An 18,984-nucleotide genomic window follows, 5' to 3' on the forward strand; every position below is an offset into this window, starting at 1 on the left:
GGCCTTACACTTGGGGCAGCCTAGAACATGGCCAAGTTCTTTCTGTAGACTCAAGGGGTTTGCAGAATCCTTCAGAGTCATCTCATCTGCCATGCTCACAGCAGCACTGGTGGTGCAGGGCAGGCGTTGTTATTTCCAGGACAGATGTATACACGGGGACAGGGGCTGGCCTTGTCTTCTGTGGGACTCAGCTCCCTGGAGGCCTGAGGCCTTAGTGCTGCCCCCTGGTGTCCATGTCCTTCACTGCATCTCCCCGTCAGTGCCCTGTCCCACTTCCTTCTTTCCCCCTTCCCTCGGACATTCCCTAAGGGACTTTGTTTAGGAGACATACCCCCTCAATGGGAGCACTTCTTCATGCCAACGGGCTGATACTTCTAAACTAGCAAGTGAACTTGAACAGGGGTTTTCTAGAGAGTCACAGCATCGATCCAGCCTCTTGGTTCTAACTCCTAAATATGGATCCAGATCTTCCACATCTACCCATCTCCTCTCTGCCACTGCCCCAGCCCACGTCAGCTTGCCCCAGCTCTAGCAACAGCCCCTTGCTGACTGCCCTGCTCCCACTCTTGGCTCCCCACCCCTTCCCCTGAGCCAGCTCTTTCTCCACACCAGAGCAAACTCTGCAAAATGGAAATCCAATCCTGGCTTTTCTCTGCTTAAAGCCCCCCAACAGCTCTCATCCATTCCAGGGTCAAGACCTAGCATGGCCAAGCAGGCCTATGTGCTCTGGATCTGCCTCCCTCTTGGGCCTGGCCTTGCTTGATGCTCTGTTCTTCAGACTGATACTCTTCCAGGTCCTTCTACACCTGCTCTTCCCACATGGAGCAGGCTGCCCTCTGCCTCCTCAGGGAACCCAGGTGACATGTCCACATCATCCCACCCATCTCTCCTTCATGGGCCAGTTGTCATTTTAACTTTAGCTGTGAGGTTATTTGATTTGTATCTGTCTTCCTCTGAGGCTGTAGGTTCTGAGGGGCAGGAATCATGTCTGCAGGCAGAAGGCATGGTCCCAGCTTGGGGATTCTGCATCCTCATGGACTGGCTGTCCCAGGCCATGAGACCCTGGCTGGATGCTCAGCGTTTGCCCCACTGCTCATCAATGTATTCTGGCCCCCGCAGGCGGCAGGTGCTTCGGTGTCTTCTCGGTGGAGCTGTCCCACTCCATCTGGAAATGTTCTCTCCCATCTTCGCCCTCCCAGTCCCTCATGTGATGGAGCTCCTGTTTCTCGTGAGTATATTGCCTTCTGTCCTCACACTGATGGGCAGCCTGACCAGGGCAGGCAGATCTTCCCCTCCTGCCTCCTACTCTGCCTGGCACATGCCTGGATGGAGGGTGATCAGTGAGGAGGACCAGGACAGTCAGCGAGGGAGGGACAAGCTAGAGGAGGAAAAAGAGCCTAGTGTCTGTTGGAACTGTCCTGCCTCTAATGTCTAAACATATGCAGGGATCAAATGAACTGCAGTTAGAGCTCTAGTGTAGACTAGTACGTAGCCATCCAAATAATATTCTCAAAAAATATTTGATGACATAGGACAATGCTAATGGTTTTATGCTAAGTAAATAAGACTGGAACACAAATGTTTAAGTAAATTGGACATGATGAAACCTTTCATTCTAATATTTAATATCTAATTGTTTCATATGTGTAGAAAAAAGATTGGGAAGTTATATGCACATATTGGCCCTGATTATCGCTGGGTGGCAGTATAGCAGGATTTTAAATTTCTTCTTGACTTGCATTAATTTTCTACAATGAATTTTTTTTTTTACATAGAAATGTCAAGAAACACTACTATAGGAATTCTCATTGTGTCTCAGTGGATTAAGAACCTGACTAGTGTCCATGAAGATACAGGTTCCATCCCTGGCCTCGTTTGGTTGAGGATCTGGTGTTGCTGTGAGCTGTGGTATAGGTTGAAGACGTGGCTCAGATCCTGCATTGCTGTGGCTGTGATGTAGGGCTGCAGCTGCAATTCTGATTTGACCCCTAGCCTGAGATGACCTCATGAATAAAGTGACTTTTGAGTGAAGATGTAAAGGAGATGAGGGAGTTGGTCCTGAGCTATCTGGAGGAAAGGTGTTTCAGGCAGAGGGAACAGCCAGTGCCAAGGCACCTTGTGAGGGCACATGCCTGAGGCAATCAAGGCAGAGCAGGGGCCCTCATGCTGAGGTGCAGCGAGCAGGGGGTTGACAAGAGCCATGGGAGATGATGCTGGGGAAGTGACAGGGCAGGGGTGCCAGCAGATCCCATGGATCTGGCAGAGACCATTGTAGGGATCTGCCTTTTCCCCAGGGAATGTGCAGGATGCACAGCATGGGTGGATCTCTGCCTTCTTGGGCTCCCACAGCACAAAGCACTCTCTAAATTAGTCTTACCTATCCCCACCAGTGTTCTTAAGCTACTCAAGGACCAAGTCCTTTGTCTAAGGTCCTGAACATCCCTCATGGTAATTAAAATATGGTCCCTGGTCATTGAATGAGAGAAGGAAGGAAAGAAATTTCTGTTTGGCTCTATTTTCTACAGACACAGAGGACAATGAGTGACAGCCTTCCCTGCTGCAGGGAGCAATGAAAACTCGCAGCCCCGGGCCAGAGTCCACTGGTTGCCACCATCTGCCTTTGGGAGGGATTTTCCATCGTGGGCACAGCGTTGCAAGAGGATCCAGGAACTGTTTGTCACTGGGAGGCGTTGATGCTGGCAACGGTAATGGCTCTTTACTGCTCTTATCTCTCAGAAGGGCTTGATTCCGACTGAAGCACAGAACGGAGACGGGACCCAGCTTCCCTTCCCACAGGGAACCAGGTAGTTCCATGAGCACTAAAGGGCGCCTTGCTCTCTGCACCCGGTGCTAGGCATCAGGGTGCAGTGCCCGTAGCTTATTGGTGTAGGAAGTAATTAACAAAGCATCTACCTTAGACCTGGAGTTGAGGAGGTGACAAAGGCCATCTAAGCCCAGCTGGGGAAGATGCGGGAGTTGGCTAGGAGAGGCAGGGGAGGCCTGACACGTGTGCCAGGAGAGGGAGCTGCACTTTCAAGGGTGCATGCAAGTTGGAAGATGCTTGACTACTGCTGATGTGAAGAGCACAAGAGGGCGTGATGGGCCCAGCTGAGGTCTTGGACCATGAACCTGAAGGCAGGGAGTTAAGAAGGATGCCTGTTATGGCTTTTGTGTCTTAGAAAACTTGAATGGATGAGGGGACAAGACAGGAGGCGAGGAGACCACTAAAGAGATTGTTTTCACTTTACCAGTGGTGAGAAATATTGGGCATCTAGACTCCCAGGGGGGAGTGGCTCACCCCATTTCCCAGGTGATGCTGAACAATGGGGAGAACATCATGGGGGGGGTACAGCAGGGGATCTGGAGGCAGGCAGGCTCAGGTTCAAGTCCTGGCCCTTCTGTGACTGCTGTGTGCCTGTAAGGGGTCACCCAAGTTTTCTGAGCTACAGTTACTTTATCTGTAAAATGGAAATCATGTTTATAGTACTAGCTTTACACGTGGGCAAGAGGGCCTTCCATGGATGTCATGTTTTAGAGAACCCTGTGGGGGGGAGGTCTCCCCAGGGTGAGCGGGCTATGGGGCCAGAGGTCACGACCCCTTCAGGTCCACTCCTTCCCTATTCTGTGCTCTAAGTAGCTGGGATCCAAGAATTTTCTGCCCCAATGGCCCCCAGGTTGGACTCTTAGAATGGGACTCCCTGACTAAGCCCAAGGGCCCTTGGGTCAGAAAAGAAAGAGGCCTCATCCCCTGCCCCTGTGGTTCCAGGGGTCCAAGCATTTGGATTTGGAACGTGCCTTTGAAGTTGTTATAAGGATATGTTTGTCCAGGCAAGAGGAAAGGACAAATATTGTCTAACAGTTTGTTAGCTTGGTTTACAACTCTCAAATATTTAGACACATGGCATGGGGGCCTCCATTTATGCAGCGGCTTTGGCTCTCTCAGTGTTGGGGTGGGCCTGATTACAGGCCTGGCTTGCCGGTTTGTTTAAGAAGCCCAGGACACGGCACACAGTGTGAGCTCTTGCCACCCGGTCACTCTCCTCTCCATGTGGCATCTCCTGCAGAGTCTGCACTTTTATCTTATGGACCCTTGTAAGAATCACCATCTAGAAGATTTGGCAGGATATTTCCAGGCCCGGCACAGCACATTCTGAGTGACAGCTGGAATGAGGCCTCCCTGGGCACGCATGGTGCTGGAAGGAAAGCAGAAATGATGCCACTAATGATGGCTGTGAAGCAACCCTGATGGTCAGGGGAGAGCCTTCTAGATCCTTCTAAGCATCATCTCACCTCCTTTGAACATGGAAAGAGCCCTGGATAGGAAGCAGGAAATCCAGGCTCCAGTCCTGGCTCTGTTAGTAATTAGACCTCTGTCCAGTCACTTGAATGAAAGGTTCAGCTCTGGCATCTTCTGACCCAAGATTCCATGACCCCTCCCACCCACTGAATGGAATGCATCATGCTGGGCAGAAGACAGGACCAGAAACTGCAAAGCGGGAGGGCCAGGCAGATGCTGCAAGTATAGGTCAGCAAGAGGTCAAGGCCAGCTAGACTGAGAGAAAAAGAGTCCTGTGGGCTTGTGGTTAAGCAGTTGAGAACCTGATGTAGGGAGTTCCCACTGTAGCTCAGCAGATTAAGAACCTGACTAGTGTCCATGAGGATGTGGGCTCTATCCCTGGCCTCGCTCAGTGGGTTAAAGACCCAGTGTTGCCATGAGCTGTGGTGTACGTTGCAGATGTGGCTCAGATCCCACATTGCTGTGGCTGTGACGTAGGCCAGCGTCCGCAGCTCCGATTTGACGCCCCAGCCTGGGAACTTCTATATGCTGCAATTGCAGCCCTTTAAAAAAAAAAAAGAACCCAGTGTAGTTTGGGAATTCCTGAACTTGATTATTCTACCACTGAGAAAACCTAGACTGTGAACATGGATTTTAGAGGCAGAAACAAGGTCAAGTCAAAAAAGAAAAAGATAATCGATTGTGGAGTTCCTGGCATGGTGCAGCGGAAATGAATCTGACTAGGAACCATGAGGTTGTGGATTCGATCCCTGGCCTTGCTCAGCGGGTTAAGGATCTGGCGTGGCCCCGAGCTGTGGTGTATGTCACGGACGCGGCTTGGATCTGGCGTTGCTGTGGCTGTGGTTTAGGCCGGCGGCTACAGCTCTGATTAGACCCCTAGCCTGGGCACCTTCATATGCCACGGGTGTGGCCTTAAAAAGACAAAAGACAAAAAAAAAAAAAAAGGTAATGGATTTCTTGTTATCCATCACTAGGGAGGGATTCTGGGGGAAGCCGCTCAGTGGGTCTTCATATTCATCCCCCTTCCAAGACTTGAACCTCTAATCTACTTTATCCTTAGCTGCTCTCCTAAAATCAACTCAGACTGACAGCCCTGTAGAAGTTGAAGCAAAGGAGATACACACTTTCCCTCCCACCCTATCCCAACCAGCAAGATGAGGAGGACAGATACTGAGCTTTGGGGACCTTGTATTCTGGTTCTGCCTCTTGCTATAGGGCTGCTTTTGACAAACATCTAACCCTTTTGAGCCTCATTTCCTCATCTACACACCAGGGGTAACACCACCTACCATGGTGGGTCATTGGGAGGATTAGAATGAATGCCTATAAAATGCCTGACATAAGGCTTGGCACAGAGTAGGCACCCAGTAAATGATGTTTCTTGCCATGTCTCTGTGCCAACTGATTCTCCGATTGCAGCCCCTCTGAGGTGGGTCGTGCTTGTTGCTTGTTCTAGGCTAACCCTCAGCACAAGCGGACGTTAAACAAACTGGCAGGATTCCCAAATGTCTTAGCTGCCTTGTTTGTCTTCCAGAACACGAGGTAGCTCTGTTTGGAACCTGACACTAAGAAAATAGGACAGAGCACGGAGCTCGGAGCTCAGAGGAAGCAAACACGCCCCACGGTTCAGCCACAGTCCCGGGGCACAGACTCAGGGCTCTTCCTGGCAGGGACGCAGCCAGCGCTTAGCATGGTCGGCTCTACTGCCCTAACATCTCATGACCAGGACTGTTCTGGTCCACAGGGAGGACTGGCAGCAGAAAGGGAGGAAAACGGATGCGGCACCCAGACATGGACTTGCTAATGCTCTAAAGGGACGAGGGAAACCAAGGGACGGGTGACAGACACACAGAGAAATCATTCTGCAGAACACCCCAAAGGGTCACTTTCAGGTTAATGCTTCATGATCGGATCGGAGTGTTTAGCAAACAGAATCAGCCTTCCTTGAAAATTGTTGTTTGTGTGATGATGCCTTGGGCTTATGAGAAAGGAGAGGGAGAGAATGAGATAGAAAGAGAGAGGGGGGAAGTTTCTGCAGTGGCTCAGTGGTTAGTGAATCCAACTAGGAACCATGAGGTTGTGGGTTCGATCCCTGGTCTCGCTCAGTGGATTAAGGATCCGGCGTTGCTGGGAGCTGTGGTGTAGGTTGCAGACGTGGCTCAGATCCCGAGTTGCTGTGGCTGTGGTGTACGCCGGCAGCTGTAGCTCTGATTCGACCCCTAGCCTGGGACCCTCCATATGCCGCGGGAGAGGCGTTAGAGAAAGCCAAAAAGATATTAAAAAAAAAAAAAAAAAGAAAGAAAGAGAGAGAGGAGAAGAAGGAGGAGGAAGGAGGAGGACGAAGAAAAAGAGGGGGGAGAAGAGGAAGAAGAAGGCGGGAGGGAAGGAGAAAAGAGAAGGGAAGAAAATGTTTGGAATGGCGCTATGGTCTGAATGTACCCCCTCCGCCACAAATTCACATGTTGAAATCCTAACCCCCAATGTGATGCTCTTAGGAGGTGGGGCCTTTGCGAGGTGATTGGGTCATGAGAGTGGAGCCCTCAAGAATGGGATTATGACCTGGATTAAGAGACCCCGTGGAGACCCTCCCCGCTTCTGCCCAGTGAGGACCCAGTGGGAAAACCCCCCACTGTGAACCAGGAAGCAGACTCTCACCGGACCCCGAATCTACTGGAGCTTTGATCATGGACTTCCCAAGCTTCAGACTGTGAGAAATCAATTTCCATTGTTTACAAACCACCCAATCTGTGGTATTTTCTTAACTTGAAGAGCTTGATTGGACAGAGCCTCTGGGATGCATTCTTCCTCAGTGGCCTGACGTCCTGGAGTCAGGAGCTGTGTGAGTGAACAGGACACTGCAGCCTGGCCCTTTCCCCCGACCCCTCAGGAAGGCCATGGTCCACTCAGGCCGGGCAATCTAGCTGTGGCAGGAAGGGTCAAGTCGGTGGTCCTGCAGCAAGCCCCCTGGGGTACACCCTGACCCCAGGCAGCCTCTCCATGCTCTCTCTCTGTAGGATCTGCTCTCTTCTTGGACCTGACCTCAGTTTTCCCAAGTCAGTTTTCCCTGTGGGCATTTCTGCATCTTTGCAAGTCAGGACTTATGCACCAAAGGGGGGTAGATTATCTTTGAAGTTTTCCAAGGGGGGAAAATGATGCATCGGCAATGAGGAGGGAACAACACCTCAGAGGAGCTGGACCTCCTCTAACCACCACCCCTCACCCCCTAAACTGACCCTTCTTACCCTGATGTCCAGCTGTGAAGGCATCTCGGTTCTGTGGGACTCAGAGTCTAAGAGAAATCACAGAGGGCCCCAAAGAAACCAGGCAGAGGCCGAGTTGAAAATACAATTAAGATCCAAACTTCTAAATATCTCAGTCTTTCTGTGCTATGTCTTTACGAAAGACCTCTTGCCTTCAGAAAGAAGAACCATTAGCTTTTTAAAACCCACTCACATACAATTACGCCCACGCAAACATAGTTGATGCCCGCAAAATACTAGGCTCTGGGCTAGGTAATTAAGTGTGAGCTACTTAAGTGCTGAAAGGGAGAAATGTTGAATAAATCTGGTCAGATGTACCTGTTTGCAGGGCTCCCCGGATACATCGATTCTCTAATCTTTCTCTACATGTATTGATTTGAGTTCCCTCTTTCCTCTCTGCAGTAGCCACTCCTTTGACTTGAATTAGTGTCCCTCACCTATGCCTCCCTGTTACCTTAGACAAAATGCTGCTCTCTTTACCGTGCGGTCACTGATGTCTTGTCGGTCTTTCCTAATAGATGCAGAGCTTGCCAGGTCCAGGATGGTGTCTTACTCACTTCCATCCCTGGAAATGTCCCCGGTGCCAGCACGGGGCCGGAGCATGGAAGGAGCCTAGTCAACGATGCCTGTGTAAGTGAGCAAAGGAGTGAATGAATGAATGAGCACACATTCTAATGAACCCTGTGTCTGGTTTCTGATGCCAAAGAAGGAATGGGAGGAACCAAGCTAAGCCTGGGATGCAGAGTGTGCAGATGGGCTACTGGTGAAGGGGTGGATGGTTTGAGACCAGGGCTGTCTCGCCCCTCCATCCCAGGCAGGAGTCAGGGAGGCTCCCTTAGTTCACCTCTGATGTGGCCACCACTGGCCTCCCCGGCACTGACTTACAGAGAGACAGGAAGCTCACCTCTCTCCCCTGTTTTTAACTGGCCTGAGTGATGGTCCTCTTTTCTTTCTTTTTCTTTTCTTTTTTTATTTTATTTTATTTTATTTTTGCTTTTTAGGGCCGCACTGTCGGCATCTGGAAGTTCCCAGGCTAGGGGTCTAATAGGAGATACAGCCGCCAGCCTATGCCAGCGCCACAGCAACCCTGGATCTGAGCCGCGTCTTTGACCTACACCACAGCTCACAGTAACGCTGGATCCTTAACCCACTGAGCAAGGCCAGGGATCAAACCTGAAACCTCATGGTTCCTAGTCGGATTCATTTCTGCCACAGTGGGAACTCTGTGGTCCTCTCTTCTAAGGAGCTAAAAGAGAGTATAGATGACACCACCTCCTTTCTCAGGAAACAGCAAAGGGTGAAGTGCTCTGTCCACTCAGCTGTTGGGGAGGCCGAGGCTAAAGCCTGGGATCTTCCCCAAGGGCCCCGCCACTCGCACGGGAAGCGGGCTGCGAGTCCCAGACTTGTCATCCTCTCCAAGAGCAGGGACATTCAGATGTTTTCCAGTCAGTAGCTCTGACTTGGGAAAATTCCACGACGTGCCCCACCTTCCCCCAAGGCCCAGGAGGCTGAGGTGTTTTATCACCTGGGCATCTGGAATGTGTGTGAGCTGAGGGGGCAGAGGGAGGGAAGAGTGGGCCGGCACATTTCCAGGCCTGGGCTTCATTCCTGTGGCAGGTGGTGCCTCTTGATGCCTGAGCAAAGGGAGAATTTAGGCCCCTCTGGCTATAGGCCAGAAACTCCTATGGGTGTCCTGTTTGGGAGACTGTTTTAGGCTGGATAGGAATGGGGGGAGGACAGAGGCAGGGCCTGAGAAAGGAATGGGCTAAGCAGGGGTACTGAGTGTAGAGCAGTGAGGACCCCCTCTTGGGATCCTGGGCGGGAAGCTGAGGCCCTAAAGGCCCAGGCAGCATGAACCTTCCCCCTGCCCCTCTGGGCCTGGCCCTGCAGGATACCCACCTGTTTGCTCATCACAGAGCCTGATCCCTGGGTTGTTGCAGGGACAAATATTTGGGGGCCTTCAGTTTTAGTGTTGATCCTGTTTCTTTGCAGATATTGGGAATTTGAAAAATAAGGAAAAATAAAAAATGTCAAAAAGAAAAGAAAAATCGATCATATTATCACCACCCGTAATTAACTTTTATTAAATATTTCAGCACATTTGCTTCTGTGTTTTTCCATACTGTATATTATCTTTAAAAGTATACTAATTGAGGAGTTCCCTGTTGGCACAGTGGGTTGTCACCGCTGTGGCTTAGGTTTGATCCCTGGCCTGGAAACTTCTACATGCCATGAGCTTGGCCAAAAAAAAAAAAAGTATATTTGTTATAAGTAAATTCATTGATTACTTTTAATTTTTCAAAGAAATTAGAACATTATGGGTAAGGCTAAGGCCCTTTTAATCAGCTCCTGCCACTGGCCTCTTCTTATTTCGTCTTCTCTCCCCTCTTCCCCAGAATCAATGCTATGCGTTTAGGGTATATTTCCCTTATTCGTAGTTTTACTTTTTTTTTTTGTTTGTTTTTGTATTTTTGTCTTTTTAGGACCACACCCATGGCATATGGAGGTTTCCAGGCTAGGGGTCTAATTCGGAGCTGTAGCCTCTGGACTATGCCAGAGGCGCAGCAACGCCAGATCCAAGCGACGGTCTGGGACCTACACCACAGCTCATGGCAACACCGGATCCTTAACCCACTGAGTGAGACCAGGGATCGAGCCCACAACCTCATGGTTCCTAGTCAGATTTGCTAACCACTGAGCCATGACAGGAACCCCCATAGTTTTACTTTTATACACATGTGTATAGAGCACACACACAGTTCCGTTTAGTTTTTCTATATTTTCCCTAATGGTACAATCCTGTATGTTTGCTCTGCAACCTGCGTCTTTCCTCCTCAATATGTGTTTGATGTTGCTACATGTGGATCTGAGCCACTTCAGTGATCCACTGCCTTCCTGATGGACATGTCCATTGTCCCCAGTACAGTGGGGCAGTGTCATCCTCACCCACCTGTGCTCCTCCATGGCAGGTTCCTAGAGGTGACCTCGTGGGTGAAGGAGACTTTTCTTTTTGCTAGATGCTGACAGATTTCCCTCCATATGGTTATGTAACTGTTTGCATTCTAACCAACAGGACCCCTTAACCCATTAACCAAGCCAACTCCTCTTCCTCATCTGACTTTTTGTGATGGAGGAGAATGGTGTCTCATAGTTACTTTTTATTTCTCTGGTTATCACTGAAGTTGAGCGCATAATTATATTCTTTAGAAATTATAGAAATACAGATGCCGAACTATTCCAGCATCACCTATTGAATCCTTTCTGCACTGACTTAAAAAGCCAATTTTTTTTTTTTTGTCTTTTTATCTTTTCTAGGGCCGCACCTGCAGCATATGGAAGTTCCCAGGCTAGAGGTCTAATCAGAGCTGTAACCGCTGGCCTACACCACAGCCACAGCAACTCAAGATCCAAGCCCTATCTGTGGGATCCAAGTCGCATCTGTGACCTACACCACAGCTCAAAGCCACACCAGATCCTTAACCCACTGAGCAAGGCCAGGGATCGAACCCACAACCTCATGGTTCCTAGTCGGATTCGCTAACCACTGAGCCATGATGGGAACTCCAAAAAGCCAATATTTTAATACACTATTTCCATGCATGCACAGATCATGCTCCTCAATTTTAATGATCAAGTTGTCATTTTCTGCATCAATCAGTACCACACTTTTTTCATTCTTATAGCTTTATGATATATTGGCACCTGTCTTGGTCATTTCAAGGTCAAGACGTTGGCAGATCCAGTTGGCAGATGCCTGCCTTCTCACTGTGTCCCCACACGGTGAAGAGAGAAACAAACTTGATCATGTTTCTTACTGTGAAGGCACTAATCCCATTCATCAAGGCGACCCCCTCATGACTCAGCACCTCCAAAGGCCCACCTCTGAGACCATCACTGGGGGGTGGGGGTGGGGGTTAGGATTTTAATATATGGATTTGGGGGAGACATAAATCTTCAGTTCATGATGGTGCCAATACAATTTTGCTAATCTCTATAGAAATTCTGTACCCAAGTATGACTCTCTATAGAAAAGGAAATTGAAGGGTTAAAGTGATTTGTCTGTGACCTGGCTTGCTCTGTACCCCAAATCAAAAGGGGCTTTGGAGGAGGGCTCTGCAGTCTCCTCTGCCTCTCTGTTTGCCCCAGGCCTTGCCACCCTTTGGCCATCTGTAAAAGAGAAGTTAAAGCAGGGGTGGGAGCTATTTGAGGCAGGATCTGGGTGAGATAGGACATTTCTGGGTCTCCAGGGAATTCTCCAGATCCCATGTCCTGCTGCCACTGCTCCCCAACTCTGGCCTGTTTCTTCCTGCTGCTGGGGCTTGGTCTGGGTTCCAAGCCCCTTGGTCTGAGTGACTGGGCTTGGCCTCAGCTTCTGTTACTGCCCTGCCTGGGGCCAGTGCAGCTCTGGGCGCTCAGCTCTGAAAGAGACAGTCTTGCTCAACCACTAAGATATTTTAGGGTCACGTGAAGACTCACTTGTAAGGACCCATGTTATTGGGGCATTGCGCCTCCGCCTTAAGAGAAAAGGTACCTAACACCTCTGAGTGCCTTTTGAGGGCCAGGCCCTCTGCAAACCTGCCTGCCATCTCAAGAACCAGAAGAGGTGGGTTTTGTTATCTCGGTTTTAGAGACAAGGGCGTTGAGGGTTGGGCAGTTAGGTGGGCGGCTAGAATCGCATAGCTAGTGAGTTTATAAAACTGGGGTTTCAATGCTAAGCCGCACCCGTGCTCTTCCGTCTGGGACCAGTGCTTCCCAGGCTCTCAAAATTCCCTTCGAGATGCTTCTCACCAGCGTTTTGAGCTTTTCCGGGCTTGATGCCTGAGTGGTGGTGAAAATCATTTAGTAGGTCAAAACCAGCCCTTGAAAAATGAAATGGAACAGAAAGGAATCAAGCACACAGGAGAAAGGGGTAGGGAGAGGAATGGAGCAGCATAGAGTAAATAAAAGAGAAGACTATAATTTTGGTGAAGTTTTGGATTTAGTTATTCACATGTGTATACTGGGTTGCAGTGTAAACTCTGGGCCACAGTGAACAAATGTGGAAGCCGTTGCTCTGTGCTTTCCGGTCCCTTTGTCTCCAGGCAGCTCCTCTAGGATCCAGAGGTTGTGATATTCAAAACCTTAATGATAGGCCCTGAACCCTCTCTAGTTTTCAGCAGAGCTATTTCTGAAAAAAAAAAAAAAAAAAAAAAAGTCCTTTCCTACTGGAGTTCCCAAGGATTAGGGACAAGACCGCCAATTTGGTGAACTTCTGGATGGCTGCTAAAAATCACATTTCCTTGCTGCCTCGAGATTTTTTTCAGGGCAGCAGTCCCAGAATCTCCTTTTGCTTCTGGGCAATATTCCACTTGTGAGTACAGAAGCTCTCTCCCCATAACCTGGGTCATACTGTTCTCTCTCTCAATTGTTTTATTTCTCTTTCTTTTTTCTTTTTTTCTTTTTTTTTCTGTTTCTGCCATTTCTAGGGCCGCTCCTGCGGCATATGGAGGTTCCCGGGCTAGGGGTCTAATCAGAGCTGTAGCCGCTGGCCTAAACCACAGCCACAGCAATGCCAGATCTGAGCCGTGTCTTTGACTTACACCACAGCTCACGGCCATGCCGGATCCTTAACCCACTGAGCAAAGCCAGGAATCGAACCCACAACCTCATGGTTCCTAGTCGGGTTCGTTAACCACTGAGCATGACAGGAACTCCTTTTTTTTTTTTTTTTTTTGGTAAGTGTCTATCAGGGTCATACATGTATGTGCTCTGAAGACTCAGAGAAGCTTGCCATGGGAAAAACACACCTTTGCCTCTGCCAATTGCCTGCTCTTTTCTGCTCCCCGGCACCCACTCTTTCAGAATTTTCAACAGATGTTTGTGAAGTTTCCCTCCGTTTTGCCAAAGAGCATGCTCAGATCGCTACTTTTTCATTTTTCAGTTTTAGATGGGAATGATCTAAAAAATATATGATCTTTTTATTTCTTATTATGAATTAAATTTATCTCTTTTTCAGCCTCTCCAACCCACCCTTCTTATCTCACCATCTTTTCAGTAGAGCTGTATAATTTGTTATAAGTATTCAGTGTCTGTATTATGATTATATAAACTCTACTCACAGCTGAGCCGTATAGTATATTATGCTTTTTTTTTCAAACACACTATTAAGTTTTTCCTGGATGACTGACTTGATTTTTCATTTGCTTAATTATGGATGTTTCTCTTTAATTCGGCCCTCCAAACTAGTTGTCTTGAGTTGTGTAAATCTCTTCTTAATACATTTGAACATATCAGGAAATGCGATACTATTGCCTTTTTGAAGAAACCCCCCAGAGCCCTCTGACCCACCTCCAAAATGCATGGGTTACATCCTAGGCCTCCTCCGCAGTTGTTTCCTTGAGATTTCTCATTGTTTGGGGGGAAATCTCTTTTTCTCTCTCACATTGGCTGTTTTCATTTTTTTTTGGATCCCAGGTCTTTTTCTTCCTTGATTTATTTCTTCTCTTTGATGATTAACATCACAGAGTCCCCATTTTTTTTTTCTCGTTATAGCCATACCTGCAGCATATGGAAGTTCCTGGGCTAGGGGTTGGATTGGAGCTGCAGCTGCCAGCCTATGCCACAGCCACAGCAATGCCAGAGCAGAGCATCTGCAACCTATACCACAGCTCACGGCAACACTGGATCCTTAACCCACTGAGCGAGGCCAGGGATCAAACCCACATCCTCACAGACACTATGTTGGGTTCTTAACCCACTGAGCTGAAATGGGAACTCCTCACTGAGTCCTCTCTTGAGAAAGGAGACATGGAACCAATATTTTGAGGCTTTGCATGGCCCCCAAATGTCTTTATTCTACTCTCACCCCTAATTAATGGTTTGGCTTAAGACAAAATTTCAAGTTGGAAATAATTTTTCCTGAGAATTTGAAGACATTGTTCCATTACTTTCTGGCTTGCAGGATAATTTTGAGATGTGCAAAGCTATACTGGTCCTTGGTCCTCTGTCCCCTGTTCTCTCTCTGGCAGCTTGTGGATGTTCTCCTCACTTCATTGCTCTGAAATTTGATGATACAGTGCCAAGGGCTCATTTTATCCATCATGCTGGACACTTGATGGGTGTTCAAGGTGGGGGTGAGGGCTGTTGGGGTCCTTGCCGGAGAAGGCTGCTGGGGTGCTCCTGTTTTCTCTGTTCCCCACAGGGGATGTTGTGATCAAGAAGGTCCCTCCTGGTGCCGGGTTTGGCATGAAGGCAAGGTCACCACAGTGGTGGCAACAGAGTCTGAGGTGCAGTCATGTATGAAGTGGCCATAGGGCCAAGCCTGGCACCCAGGATATGTGCAGGGCTGCTGTGGCCCCCAGATCCAGGATACAGGCATTGCTGTGACAATGGTACTGGTGCCCGACATCCAGGCGCACATGGAGTAACCATGGCTCTGGAGTTCAGGGCACATTGCACTTGCTGCAGTGGTGGCGCCAGTGTCTGAGGCCCCAGAGTACATGGAGTAGCTTCTTGAGATAGAATCTGGGGCATGTGGGCAACTGTTTTGTGGGGGAAGGAGTGGACATGTGGCAGCTTTGGCCCTGGGAACATGCAGTGGGGGCTCCTCTCAAGGCAGGGAGCACTGCAGTGGCCTCTTCTCCAGGGAGGCACAGCAGGATGGACTCTAAGCAGCTCCATTTGCTGGGGTCAGTGTCCACAAAGACTGTGGAGGTCCTTGGCAACGAAAGCTTTGGGTGTCTCTGTGGTGACAAGGGCCGCTATGACCTTCCTGATCTCCTTTCCCCCCCGTGTGGGAAGGTTATGCTCAGGGCCTCCCTCTTGGCACTGAGCTGTGCCAGACTAGGGGAGGGGGACCCGGGGAAGCTGATGTCCTATGCTTTTCCAAGCAGCCATCGTCAGGTTTTGTGCTCCACTGACTCGCTGCAAATTCGTTCTTTCATTCGGAGTTCTCCCAGTGCTGTTTTCATCTGTTTTTAGTCCTTTATTCATTACTTTGGGGTGGGAGAGGAGGTTGGTAAGGACGAGCACTGGGTTGTCCTAGTGAACTAACTTGCTGAGATCACTTCTCCTCTTTCCTTTGTAAATGTCCTTAATTTTTTTTCTTCCTGTTTATTCTAGTGCATCTTCATTTTTTTTTTTTTCTTTTTACAGCTGAACCTGTGGCATATGGAAGTTCCCAGGTCAGGGGTCGAACTGGAGCTATATCACAGCCACAGCAACACGGGATCTGAGCTGCCTTTTCGATCTATGCCTCAGCTTGCAGCAACGCCGGATCCTTAACCCACTAAGTGAGGCCTGGGATCGAACCTGCATCCTCACAGAGACTAAGTTGAGTTCTTAACCCGCTGAGCCACAACGGGAACTCCTCTAGTATATCTTCAATTTGTCACACTCTAAGTTAAATTAATACTGATTTTTTTGGTGAAAAAAAAGAAACCCTGCACAAGTATAGCTTCATTTCTTACCCCCTTCTCTGTGCTATTATTGTCATATATATTTATATGCATTACAAACCCACAGTATGACGTTATAATTTCTACTTTGAGCAACCATATGTGTTTTTTAAATTGAGAAGATATTACATTATTATATATTTTTAAATTTACTCACAAACTTGCCATTTCTGGTGATTTTCATTTCTTTTTGTGAACCGGTTATCATCTGGTATCATTTTCTTTCAGTCAGAATGATTTCCTTTAGTTTTTTGTTATTATTTTGTGAATTTTTTAAGGGAGAATTGCAAAGAGTTTTATATTTATTTATTTATTTATTTTGCTTGTTTAGGGCCACACCTGCAGCAAATGGAGGTTCCCAGGCTAGGGGTCCAATCAGAGCTGTAACCGCTGGCCTACGCCACAGCCACAGCAACTCAGGATCCTTAACCCGTGGAGCAAGGCCAGGGATCGAACCCACAACCTCATGGTTCCTAGTCGGATTCACTTCTGCTGTGCCATGATGGGAACTCCTGTTAATTTTTTAAAATGAGCTTTTCTGTATTTGAATTGCAAAGTTGGTATTCTTCATGGTGTGTGGTCATTGATATCACTGTGCAGCTTTTACATTTAATATTTTACTTTGTTTTTAGTCTGGTTCCCTAAAAGCATCCCCTGTTTGTGCACTATTAATGGTCAGCCAATTACCTCGCAGGAGTTATGCTCAGAAACCTTGAACATAAACCTTCGCCTTCTGCTGCCTGAGCTGTGTGTGGTTGGAGGAGTAAATGCAAATCTACATTAAGTCCTCAGGTCTCCCTGGGCTTTCGATTTTTCTACACTCTGGTCTCCCTGACTCGTGTGTATTTTAGGAGTCAGTCAGGGACGCATGGGGTGTTTGTTATCTCAGCCCCTTCGTGGCTCTCTGACTTCCAGGGTTTCCCTCATTAACCTGCCTGGGTGACCTTTGACCCATTCTGAGCGGAGGTTACATTCTCAAGCCAGTAAAGCTGCAGATTTTCACTTGGGTCTTGAACTTGGGTCTCGATTCCATGACCTTTAACCCATAAACGGCAAGTTCTCATCACCCCATTCCAGACCAGATCTGTCACTTCCAGCTGGTGGCTGGTTTTCACAAACAGCCACCCAACAAGCCCATCATTCCCACAGGTGAAGCTGGGGTTCTTATCACCCGAGCTGAAGTGTGAGGCTGGGGGGCAGGTAGAACTTCTAAGTGAGAAGGCCACAGATTCTTGGCCATTCTGATACAGGAGCAGTTTTTCAAGATTAAACACGTCTCAATTTGTCATCTGCCTTTGGTCCTGCTCCAGTGCCTTCCAATGGTTGGTTTTGACAGCTTTATCTGGTTTTATACTTTTTTTTTTTTTTTTTTTTAGAGGGAAATCAACCAGCTTCTCACACCACCATTCCTAAGTCAGTCTTGGACTGGATTATTTTTAATGTTTCTTCTATTCAAATATTCTATTGCTCACAGTTTTGATTTTTTTTTTTTTTTCCAGAAATGTATTGATGTCAGAAGGCTGGTGAAGACGCACGGAAGGACAGCTCCGGGTTTTGCATAAGGCACCTCAAATGTGCAAAAATAAATGGGGGAGCCAGTGAAGCTGAACGCTGAGCTGGGGATTTCAGAGCCCTCACTGAGGTTCTCTAACACCAGTTTCTGCAAAGGACACCCCTGTCCTCACCTAACATGTCCTGCGGCTTCCCATCTTCTCCCCCTGGGTCCTTCCCAACCTCCCCCAGCCTATCTCCCTTTCTCATGGATTCTCTGACTCTGCCAGGGTGAAAATGGCTGCAAGGAACTTTCACTTCTGCTCAAACAAGAAACCCAAGAGCAAGGTCATTTCCTTGTTCTTTTCTGAGTGGCTGCTGGATCCATTTTTTTTTGACTTGTCTGTTGGGGGTGGACAGAAAGGTAAAGTTTCTTTTTCCTCAGATCATATGAAAGCCAGTTTACCTGAACTGCCTTCTCTGCAACCTTCTCACATCCCCTTTCACTCTAACTTTGAATATATGAGTCAGAGTCTAAGGGGAATGGATTTTTTCTGTAGAAAGGTGGAGTCCCTGCTTCCCACTGTCTTCTCTGTATCCTCAGATTCAAATGTATAAGGGCTGTTCAAAACCCACTAATTTAAGCCCCAAAGATTTACACACACACACACACACACACACACCAGGAAGTTCCTCTTGTGGCTCAGTGGTCACAAACCTGACTGTATCCATGAGAACACAGGTCAATCCCTGGCCTCACTCGGTAGGTTAAGAATCTGGCATTGCTGTGGCTGTAGCATAGGCTGGCAGCTGCAGCTCTGATTCGACCCCTAGCCTGGGACCCCTATGCCACTGGTGCAGACCTTAAAAGAAAGAAAGAAAACAAACAAAAATACATTAGGTGTAATTCAGTCCGTGTCACTGGACCCTTGGTCAGTAAAAGGGGATCTCAGCACAGGTATCTGCCTCTGAGAGTCTGAAGGATCCTTAGTGACAAGCTGTGTTCAAAGCAGTTTCCTTGGTAACGTCCCCTAATAACCCCTGATAGAGATATTGTTTCTGCCCCTGTTCCAATACTGTGCCTCATAAAGGCATCTATGGCTGCGCTTACCACACCCCATGATAGTCTTCTCTCTACCAGACCCCTTCCCAGCCTCTTTAGTCTGAGCCCCTCCAAGGACAGGCTTGCCTATTTAGAGCTGAGAGCTGTGCCCCTAGCCTCTAATGTGTGCTTACCCACAAAGCAACAATCACAAAAGTTTATTGTGTTAATTGAATTGAAATAACAAAACCGAATAATCTCCCCTCAAATCAGTAGCTTTTAAATCATAAGTTTCAGGAGTTTGGGAGTGTTTGAACTTGTATTTAAATGCTTAGGTCCAATGTAAGTCAGGTGTCAGGAAGTGAATTCAAAAATAATTAATAACACCTACGATTCACTGAGCACAGCCATGTCTGAGCACTGTTCTGAGCCCCTTGCTCTCAAGGATGTAACAAGACA

The 18,984-nt window shown here is 48.1% G+C and overlaps 1 long non-coding RNA gene across 1 annotated transcript; it reads left to right on the forward strand.

Annotated features, from left to right (window-relative positions):
• LOC102162443 lies at window positions 1,127-18,149 on the forward strand. Its single transcript, XR_299724.3, has 4 exons — window positions 1,127-1,228; window positions 2,526-2,705; window positions 8,076-8,187; window positions 17,492-18,149. It is a non-coding gene; the product is annotated as an uncharacterized LOC102162443 (long non-coding RNA).

The sequence above is a fragment of the Sus scrofa genome, chromosome 14, assembly GCF_000003025.6.
Source record: "Sus scrofa isolate TJ Tabasco breed Duroc chromosome 14, Sscrofa11.1, whole genome shotgun sequence".
Taxonomy (NCBI): Eukaryota; Metazoa; Chordata; class Mammalia; order Artiodactyla; family Suidae; genus Sus; species Sus scrofa.